Raw genomic sequence first — 11,201 nt, 5'->3', positions numbered from 1 at the left:
ATTATTGAGACATTCAATATCTTTATGATGCATACCTATAGACTATACAGGGTGTCCCAAACCCTCCCCCCCCTATATTGAAATAAAGCTTTTGTTGGAATTTGAATGCATGCATGATCGAAGCATGCAGTTGGGTGTAAAGTGCAGTTATATTAGGTTGAGGTATTCAAATAAAGCTTCTTGCTTTCAATTGTATAATATCACAATAATCATAATATTAAGGCAATCAGATTCTAACAAAGGCTTGATCTCAATAGAGGGGACATTTTTTTGGGACACCATGTATATCTGAACCAACCATAGCATGCATGACGAATAATTTAGGAAGTTTGATCAATATAACTAATGTACATGCACTCCTGAAAAGATTAGAATGTGGTATTGTGCAATATGCATGCTGCTAATTTACTCTAAATAAACCTTTATAAATACACGTTTTTTTGGATTATGTTAAGAAAAGACTGTATAATATTTAATCAATCAATCAGGGAAGCAATTTTTAATCAGGAAGCCCCGGCTACATCACAATAATGTGTTTTTTAGTAGGTCCCGTCAGTAAATGTTTAATAGACATTTCGAAGAAAACTTAATCAATTCCCTAGCTTACAGAAGCTCCGCTCATCTGGAATATATTATAGATAGCCAGCAGTTGATTTTCGTTCGTTAAATCACCGGGGTACCTGCCCAATCATTAGCCTGATTTATTGCAGGACTGATATGATTAAATTATCAGTGACAGCAGACAAGAGGTTTTCTCACGGACAACTTCGAATTGTTTACGACGGTCAGCTGAAGTGAGCAAAAACCCGCCCGCGAGTATTTACAAAACGATTGTCTAGAAAAAGGCCCTTGCATGTGACACTGCTTTATCAGTTGTTTAATTGACACACTTTTTAAACTTAGATGGCATCATGATTCGTAGACAACTATCTTATGCCCTCTACAATATGATTATTATAATTATTTTATAATTATTATATATAACTATTTATTAGCCTCGCTTGCTTATAGTCATTGCCAACCTCCCTCTTTGCGGGCTCGGTCTGTGCAAAAAAGATCTCGGTTCGGTTAATAAGAAGTTATTAGATAAATCAATATTCCGCCAACACAGAGTTTTTACGATTTAATTTTTGCTCGGCTGTCAATACTTCGGAAATTACTTTTAATATATATTATTTTTTAGTATTTATTTATTCATTATTTCGTCGAAAATCAATTTTATGTTCATAATCCCTAAAACGTCAGTCAAACAGTTGACCAAAACAATTTGCGAGTGTTTGCGAAACAATTTGTTCTAAAAAGTTCCACAGATATGAATGAAACCAATTCATACGAGATGTTATGGCAAAGTTGCTTACTTTACAACGCTGAATATATCATGGTTACGAGTCTGCCATCCCGAAGTTATCAGATCAACTATATTGCGTGCATAACGTGTAATATCGTCCTCATTATAGTGGCAGTTGCCCTCAATTCGCTGACAATTCTCACCTACTGGAAATCAGCTCGACTTAGAAACAAGATCTCATACTTTCTGATAACGGTGTTATCTGGGATCGACCTTTCTGCTGCAGTCTTCGGTTATTCCGTCTTTGTGCTAGGCATGGCTTTAGCAATAATGGGGAAACCAAATTGCCGATATATGTTCTGCATGAAATATTAACATTCTGTGCAGGTGGTATGTCTTTTGAAACTTTACATTGTCTAAACATCGAGCGATATTTGAGCATCGTTTATCCCATGTTTCATCGCACAAAGATAACAAAGCTCCGACTATTTAGTCTGGCAGCGATTATGTCGTTGGAAATTTTCGCATTAGCAATCGCCTACCCGATTTTTGGTCAAGTTGCGCGGCCGCTAACGAGTTATGCAATTTCTTTCCGAATTGTTACTACGGTGTTTATCTATACCTCAATATTTCGGACAATATGAAAGGCGGCAAATGATCCTGTGCTTGCTAATGCAGGCCGTTTGGAGAGAACACAAAACATACGGATGGTTAAGTCTTGTGTAATAGTAGTTGCCTGTATGGTAATATGTTATCTCCCTTACGGTGTAATACGCTCCCTAGAAACCAGTATCTTTGTAACTATGTTTATCGAACAGTGGAGTAAGACTTTCACTCTCGCTTCTCTTTCGGTAAATTCGATTGTGTTCTTTTGGAGAAATCCAATCTTACGCAACGAAGCTAGGGTAGCCTTTCGAAAACTTCACTGATGGAGGATATAATATTGGAGCACGATGAATATTGGTTCTTGTTATTATACGGATTTTCAAAGGGGGTTGTGTAACGTGTGGAATTAACAGAAATAAGGAGTATAACATTATAAGGATGTCTAACAGATATTTTAATGTTTATAGAAGGAAACGTTGTACATTATGAAATCGCGAAGTTATAGCGTATATATGCATGCAATCAACTTTAAAGCAAAAGTTGGGATATAGTTTCAAGCAAACATATTCCACCGCTGGCATATAATTATGATGCCACGACACGTAACAATCATGCGGTGTTCAATTTTGTGATGTTAATTGTCAGGTCGCATTTGTGCGCAAATATCCCACGATAATTAAAGTAATATTATACATTCATACATAAGCTATCAAAATACATTTTGCTATTTTAATTGACTACGAGAATGGCGGCTATGTTAGTACGTTTCGAACAGTACGACTAATAATTGTATGCAAATATGTGGGACCAAGCTATATGGGGAGGTGAGCTTAACAGCCAGAAAAATAAATAAGATTCGTGGGAATAAGTGCATCGGGGTGCAGTACAACTTCATGATCCATTAAATGCAGTGTGATTTATTTCGAGTTAATCGGCGACAATCGCATAGTTTCAAGGGTATTCGAGGACTGGAAAGGAGTGAGATTATGATGACGTACCCTAGTCTTGCTTAAGTCCCAACGGTCACCCAAATTTCTACAGACCCTTTTAAGACGAGGACCTTCTAAGCCTGGTTTCCATTTAGTCGTAATTGTCGTGAATATGTCATTTTTACCGGTGAGCAATAGTCGGAATGAAAATTCGTCTTTATGAAAATGCGTTTTGCACTGCGGTTACATTTGGTATTAGGGTACATTGAGTTACAGCAAATACTCTTTGTTCTGTACTCAGTTGAATCGTATCCATGATTTCCTTGTCAGTCGAATTTTATGGTAATAGAAATTGTTTAAAGCTCAAGAAGCTGATGTCTACGCGTGCAACTGCAGTGGGTTTAGCATAGCGCTCAGGCATTCAAATTATTACAATAGGATCATTTCTTTTGTGTCACTTTTTTGGGGACATGCACGCTGTACAGGGTGAGTAAAAAAAAACTGACACCTTTGAAATTCAAATTAGCTGCGAACTTATGGCTGAAATATGACAATTCCCATGTACAATTAACAAAAACGATTTGATAAAACTGTTCTTTTGTATTTACAGGGCTTAGAATGCATTTTAACTCCCAAAGGGAACAAACTTTATGTTTTAGGTTAATTAATGTGATATGCTTCGTATACCAATGAGATATTTTAGGCAACTTCTGTCACATTACAGCCGCTATGTGTTAATTTGAATTTCAAAGGTGTCAGTTTTTTTTGACTCACCCTGTATAAAGGTGTCCCAACAACCCTCTTGTTAAAATTTGAATGACCTGTTTGCGAATTTATGCCATCAGTAGCGTAGCCAGTCTGTCGATTTGTCCTGCTATGCTAATATTTTAGTGTTCTAAAGTGTGTGCTAATATTTCTAAAGACATGAATAATTATATTAACTCGAAATTTACATAGCGGGACAAGATCGTCAGCCTGGCTACGCCACTGTATGCCATTGGCCTGCATGGGGATTAACGCAACTAATAAAATGCTAAGTCGACCTACAAAATTTAAACTTTTCTAGAAAAGAAGCACATGTTGAAGGTCATGCATGGTGATTGAGTTGTAAATTTAAATATGTATGATGGTTATCGAAAATTTATATGAAAAGTCACCGAACACTGGCGGAACTTGCTTACGCTAATGTTCACAAGTGCATGATTTTTAGCTCAGCATATGGCTCTCGTGTGTGGCCCTCATAAGACATGGTTTACAATATAATTGGTCATAATTCATAAGTCGTATAAATCAGTTCGTTGCAATTTGCTGTAGTCAGTTTTCATGCGTCGGATTTCGCATGACAACGAATTACAACGAATTATACCGAGATGTGAATTACGACGAATTATGTCATATGAAAACCAGCCATGAGACCGCATTGAACCATAATGAATAGATCGTTTGCAGTTTTGCCATTAACGGTGGTTTTGCTTACGAAAGCGTGCGTGCCTTCATGCATGGCTATTACTAAACAGATGAAATAGCGCGAGTTAAATAACTTAAAGTAATCGGCACAAATCATACAACGAATTATTTAAAAGAAGTAAAACCGAGAATATCCATAATCGATCAATTTGAACACGCGAGAGCTCAGAAGTTAACAATCAAGTTTACAATAGCACATCATCAGTAAACAAGCTTATAGCTAGTTACTATATAAATATTATTTGAATTCACTTACTTCTGCATTGCATGGATTAGCAAAGCCATAATTTCAAAGAGGCATGTCTGTGCAAAAGATATTCTCAATTTTCTTTCAACCCCTTGACCGTGAACAATACTTTGAGATTGTTAGGATATCGACATATAGATTACACGGTCATGGACGCATAAGTCGAGGCACTTGATTTTTGACTGCATGCATGTATATGTGGCTCGCGCATGTCGCATTAGGGCGGTTTTCCACTAGCTGATGGAATTTTTCGATCGAACAAAATTTTTCTTTTGGTTTTCTTTTCAAATGCAACCGGTCAAGGGAATCGAAAGTAACCAATTTTGAATCGCTTGAGTTTTTAACTTTTTTGCCGGGATGGTGAAATGTTTTGAAATTCAGATATCCACATGTCGGCGTGTGTCGGTTTTCTACGCATCTTGTGTCCCAAAGATCTGCACTGGGACGCAGGGATTGAGGGGACGGGGGGGGGAAGGGAAGCTGCCCCTTGACAAAAATCTGCCCCCCCCCCTCCCGATATGCATGCCCTTGTATCGTCTCGGCGTCCTTCAACCTGCTTATACGTACGTATTTTATGATTGTTTGCAAAGAGTTGTTTGATTTTGATCGACAAAGATCAACAGCTGCAGGCCATCTTTTGTATCATTGCTATTTACAACAGTAGTTGACATTTCTAACATATATAATTTGGTTCGATATGTTGGATAATGAGCTTTATACTAGTTGGCAATATAACAGGCTCGTTCCAAAATGGAGTGAAGAAATTTGACAACGAAAAATTAGTATCACAGGGTTGTCATTGTTTAAGTTTAAAGATTTGGCCTTAAAGCCGGATAAAAATGGAAGAGTAGCGTTTGGTACAGGCGTTTGGTCTACGAGCTGGTTGCCAAGACTGGCGACATAATTCTGAACGTGCCCACCTTTTTTTTAGGATGACCTTTATACATACGAATTTGCTTAGTTTCAATTTGTAGTGCGATTTATTTAGTAAAATCGAAACAAACGAATACTAAAATATTGGAATTTTAGGCAACAGTACAAAAAAAAATCCGGCAAAAGCGTGTGTAAACTCAAAAAATAGAAGCTTCTTCTGGGCCTTCGGGAAACCCAACCTCACAGAAATTGGCCCTGGGAACGAGGTTGGGCATAACCACACAATATGCATGATTATCGACACTGCCTACTCCTTTGAGAAATGATGAATTTTTTAAATCAATCGTCTATATATAAACTGCATCAATTTCATGATGAATTATTGAAATAAGCTTTCAATTGCTTTCGCATCCGCTATCTGCGAATTTCACCTGCCCGTTCTTTCGCGAAATCCTCAAAACCGCATTAAAACGTACGTCGTTGAATTTGTTGAAGGGTGTGATTTTTCGCGATTTTATCTCGGGTCTCTTATGAAAATAAATTTTGTATTTTTAGACTAGACGCCAATGAATTATAGCATGCAGTTTAATGTTATCGCTTTTGGATATTTAATTACATTCAAAAAGTAATAAAAAATACTCAAATCACTCGCTATATAAATGTCACATATATGTTACACGTATATTGAGTCACATGTACGTCACCCAATACACAGTCGTGTTTTATTATATTTTCAGAGAGTATATCATTTTTGTATATTACGCATGCGCTGTTAAGACAATCCATAAGCAGATAGCTTTCAGTTTGCCGCACACGGAAAGATTTTGGCGCGCGAGGCAGAAATTATCAAACATGCTAGATATTTGCCGTAAATGGCACGAATGACCAAATTCGCCGGAAAAGTCGCCCGCACACGAGAGCAACTGGCTTACGCCAATGGCCACGAATGACTTTTTGCTAAGCACATATAGCTCTAGTGTGCGCCGGCCTTTACGCCCGGTTTTATTTACACTGTCAAGTTTTCTGTGAACACAGTTGGAATTTTTAAACAGCAAATCCTAAGTTTTATAAACTGTTTGCCGAAAATACTCGAGGGAAATAGAAGGCATGTTTCAGACGTCGAACTTTTCATGTGTCGAAAGTAATGTTTATTAGTTAAAGTCTTTGTTTTCCCGTGCAGTGTCGGTGTCTCGGTGACTCTCTCTGATCAATTTTTTTTCTGAATATTTTAGCACAAACCATAGATTTATACCGGTCTCTCTGATATTGTCTTTACTACCAAACCCCATTTAGGTGTAAAGAGACTATGTTTCATTAAAGTGAGGTTCATTTGTAAACTGTCTATTTGTAAAGATAATAATCAGTAAAGGAAAGCTTGCATAAATGCTATTGAGGAATATGATTCCAAATTTCAACTTGATGACACCTAGCTATATAGAGTAGGCTAGAACATGTAATCACATAAAATTTAAAATTGCCAAAAAACTATACCCCCGAAAGATCATGGCCTGCGAATAACAGAAAGTTCCCCCCACCGTGGAGTAAGCGTATAAATAGATTCTGTTATTCGCAGTCTAAAAAGATCACTATGACCACTGTTTCCAACTGCGAACATGTTATTTAGTTCTGGAAACTAGATTCGCGCAGATTTGTCACCGTCTTGATAACCGAAGTTTGCTAGAAAAGTTTAACGTTTTATACTTGTACAAACGTGGAAAAAGAAATATCTTCACGGGAGAAAATTAACACAGAGCTAAGCGGAAATAAATTTCTAATTTAGCGAAGCTAAATTTCAAATGGTACGAACGGGACTCTATACCTAAAGTTCCTATACATGCTCATAACAGATAACAGTACACTTACGAACGTTTGCAACGTTTGCTCAAATACAGAATTCACGCAGACACGCAACCTACCCACAAACAGCTGAAAAATTATCTTTTCCATTTCTGTGATAAGATCAATAACCGGCACAAGGACCAGTCAAAGCACGGACCATATACAGTTACAAAAATCTGCATTTAGAAAGAGATTAGGCTCGAAAATGTATGTACTACATAGTCTACATTGCACATCTTAGCATGGCTTAATGATTCCTTATTTCCTTTGTATCGATTATACTCGTCTCGCTCCCTGTGAAACGGCGGGAGTGCTGACGTGACGTCATCGTATAAGTGTATCAAATTAATATGATAATATATGTACAATTTCCAACACTGATCACGTGTCCATTGAGGCAATCACGAGGTGCACGTTCGAAACAGCATTTCTCGAGCAGCTGAAAGTACATTTATGATACGGAAGGCGAGAGATGTGGTCGTAATAATAGGCTAAATAGTGAGCAATTTCGCAGATGAAAGGCCGGATCTAACCCATCCTTCATATATAATCGTTGTAGGGTAACTGGTTGGGGGGAGGGTTGTTGTTCTGACTCTGTTGGAGTTTGAGCAGCCACTCGAGAAAAAAGATTGCCGACTGCTTTGACTCGCAGGGTTAAGAGCATGTTTCATGTTATTTCAGTATATCATCAATATAATTATTACTGCCGCTCTCTCTGGATGTAGAACCGATCCACTTTTGTGTAGGAGATTTCTCACTTGACTTGGAATTGTTTATTTTATCAACTTTATTATGCATGGAGTTTCTTTGACCTGGGTTATTTTTGGCTGCCAGCTACTTTGTTGATTCTTACACCCTTAGACAGTTTAGTGTCGTTGTTATTTGTTTTTATACCACCAATACATTTATTATTGCTGTATTCTTTGCATGTACTCACATGGTATCTCACTTGATATCTCACTTAATGGTAAGGAGTCTATCCGCTTGAGCGTTGGTGACTGATTTGTTGGTTTTAAATAATTTGTTGTTTTATACGAGATATGTGTTTGAGCGGTCAAGTCGGTTTTGTTACAATGAATGATTATTATAGGTCCATAATTAATGATGGGTTACCTACGCCTTCAGAGATTTCGAGCTGGTCAAATTCAAGTGCCTGTTCATTGTCCTGGATAATTGTAGGTGGTTGCGGCATGGCATTTTGCCTCACTCTTTTGACAATAAATTTGTTCTTAAGTTAATACTTGGGCGCTGTCACAGTGTTTGGGAGGCTTTGGAAGTAAATTTTGGAAGCACCATTTCGCCGGACGTGGGATCGTGTTGATATACCAAATTTGATTTTATTTCTAAGTGAGCAATTTTTCCTTGAGGAGATCTAGTTCCGATCTAAGCTGTTCAGATTTCTTTCTCTCATCAGCGAGTTCCAACGTAATGCATTGAATGTTGTTTAGATATATGTCTAAAGGGTCACATACCTTATTTGCATTTGCCAGACTTTGCAGCGCATCAGTTCTCGACTGTAAAATTTCAAAGTTCAACTTCATATCATCCAGATCCGCCCGCATGTTTTTCATACGAACAGTCACAACCCGATGTAATTTCTCAGAGCTTCTTTTTCACCGTCTTGCCTCCCATCAGCGTAGTAGGGAGTTTACGTTCTACGACGCGGTTAGCTCGACGTCGCTAGTCAATTATTTTGCTTCAAATGAGCTACAGAAAATTGATTATGCTGCTAGGACTCTGAAATAATCATACAAACGTTTTAATTGTGCAAATAACCTCCAATATCTATCTGATATTGCAGTTTCATTTAAGCTATCACGTTGCCGCAGCTTTCATGTCATCGAGAGGCCGTGAAAATGCTCATTTGAAAGCGTCGTAAGAATGACAACGCTGTCATGGGACCACAAGTTATGCATAGCTATTGTCTCGCGTGTGGAGTTTCTTTGTTTTGCAAGCGCGTTGTCGAGCTGGCCGCGTCGTGAATCGTAAACTCCCTAATCACCAGCGGAAGGCGTTTTCTAGGCAATAAAGATTCCTTAACGACTCTCATTTTCATTAGCATTGACCCAACCTATATGCAAATTGCCGAAGCTCTTTGTGAGGCGGCAAATTTTAGCAGGGGATGTAAACCGAGTGAATTGCCGACACACACCGGAAGCGATCCGGCAATGCGACTCGATTTTTCAGTTCTGAAAAGCAACTATGTTTTACCTTTTTACGATTCTTGACAATTACTGAAGAATAGCACTTTTGACATGCCTAGGGTGCGTTGGCGAATCGTGTCCAGTGGATGTGGGCCTTAAATAGATAGATAGGTAGTTTAATATTTCACACACATTACAGTTACATAGGACTGAATTACGTGGTGATTATAGGTGCGTTCGAGCATGCATTCAGGATTTCCTCTAACAACTTGTCTGACGTCATTGTGGGGGAATTATGCGTGTTAATTGCCTACTTTTCACATATTTAATGGTTTTGCGATGGCTTGCCTTGGTCAAAATCACGAAGTGCTGGATGAACGTACGAAGCCAAGCTAAACTGAAAATATGTCGATCAAGGTACCGAACTCTTGGAACAACCGCCTGAAGTCCATTGCCGAAGGCCTGGCTGCTGCAATTCCAGAGGTGGGCAAGGTAGTAAAGCTGCTCATAAACCTTTTTTGGCCCGAGACGAAAGAGAGCATCTGGTCTGCGATCAAAGAACAGGTCGAGCAACTCGTGGATAAAAAAATTCTCGATTTCGAGCTGCAAGAACGAACGGCGGCCTTGAACGGACTGCGAGATAGTTTGAACATGTACACCCAGGCCTCCGTTGACGAGAAAGCGAGCCTCCTCTCCGCCATTCTTGTCTCCTGTAATAACCTGTATCAGGAATTAACAAGCTCCAAAAACGCGATCCACTTGATTCCGATCACTATATCACACGCTTACCTTCACCTGACCATGTTGACGGAGCGTTTTGAGCACGGATTGGAGATGTACGAAGATGCAAAGAACAAGGATCAGTGGCAAAAGGAACTGACCGCCAAGGTAGACGATTACAAAAAATTCCTCCTTGATATCTATCCAAAATGGCGAGAGTGGCGAAACGAGGAGGTCAAAGTTACTTGCAATACAACGAAGAGTGGCACCCCCGTACCGCCGTTCTTCTATTCTATCGCGAATGGCAACACTAAAGATGCAGTCACTGGAGAAGACGTGACTTACAAAGACGATTGGAACGCGATAGAGAATTACTTCAAGCCGGTTCAATATCGCGCTAAGGAAAGAATGTTTCACGAAGCCGATGCTAAGATGATGATGGAAGCCTACATAAGAGCGTTTTCTCTCGACAACTTCCTTCCAGGCCATCACAAGGACGATCCTAAAGCGGATTCAAAAGTTGGTAGCGTAAGCTACGGCCCCTATTCGATTGCTTTGAAAGGAGGACTTCATCCTGACAGCGATCGATTAAATATAGACGGCTCCCTGCAGTCTGATAAGTGTGGAATCATTAAGTCGATTTGCGTCTACGCGTGGAACACCGTTGATAGGATCCAGTTCTCCTACGAAGACCGTGGCATGGGAACGAAGTATGGCGATGATTCTTCGGACGACAAGGCCCCTTTGAAGAACGAGATCATCCTCGAGGGTAGGCATGTGATTGGGGGAAGCTTGGGCTATGCCGAAGGCCTTTTGGCAAAAATCCAGTTTCATTTCAGCGATGGAACGTCAAGCCCGACCTACGGAAACAAAGAAGGATGGGGAATGGCGCTAGATCAGGAGTTTAGGGCTGACTCAGATTTCAGGCTAGTCGGCGCGGAGGCAAGAGAGGGGAAAGGTCCGAATGCTACTCGCGGTGTTGCCGAGATGAGGCTCATCTTTCAACACGTATCTCTTATACCCTCTTAGACTAAACGAAGTGATCAAATTAACGGATTTTAAGAACATATAACTACGACTATACCGCG

Source organism: Dendronephthya gigantea, unplaced genomic scaffold (assembly GCF_004324835.1).
Source record: "Dendronephthya gigantea isolate DGI-Jeju-01 unplaced genomic scaffold, DenGig_1.0 000070F, whole genome shotgun sequence".
Taxonomy (NCBI): domain Eukaryota; kingdom Metazoa; phylum Cnidaria; class Anthozoa; order Malacalcyonacea; family Nephtheidae; genus Dendronephthya; species Dendronephthya gigantea.
This window is presented reverse-complemented; position numbering follows the sequence as displayed.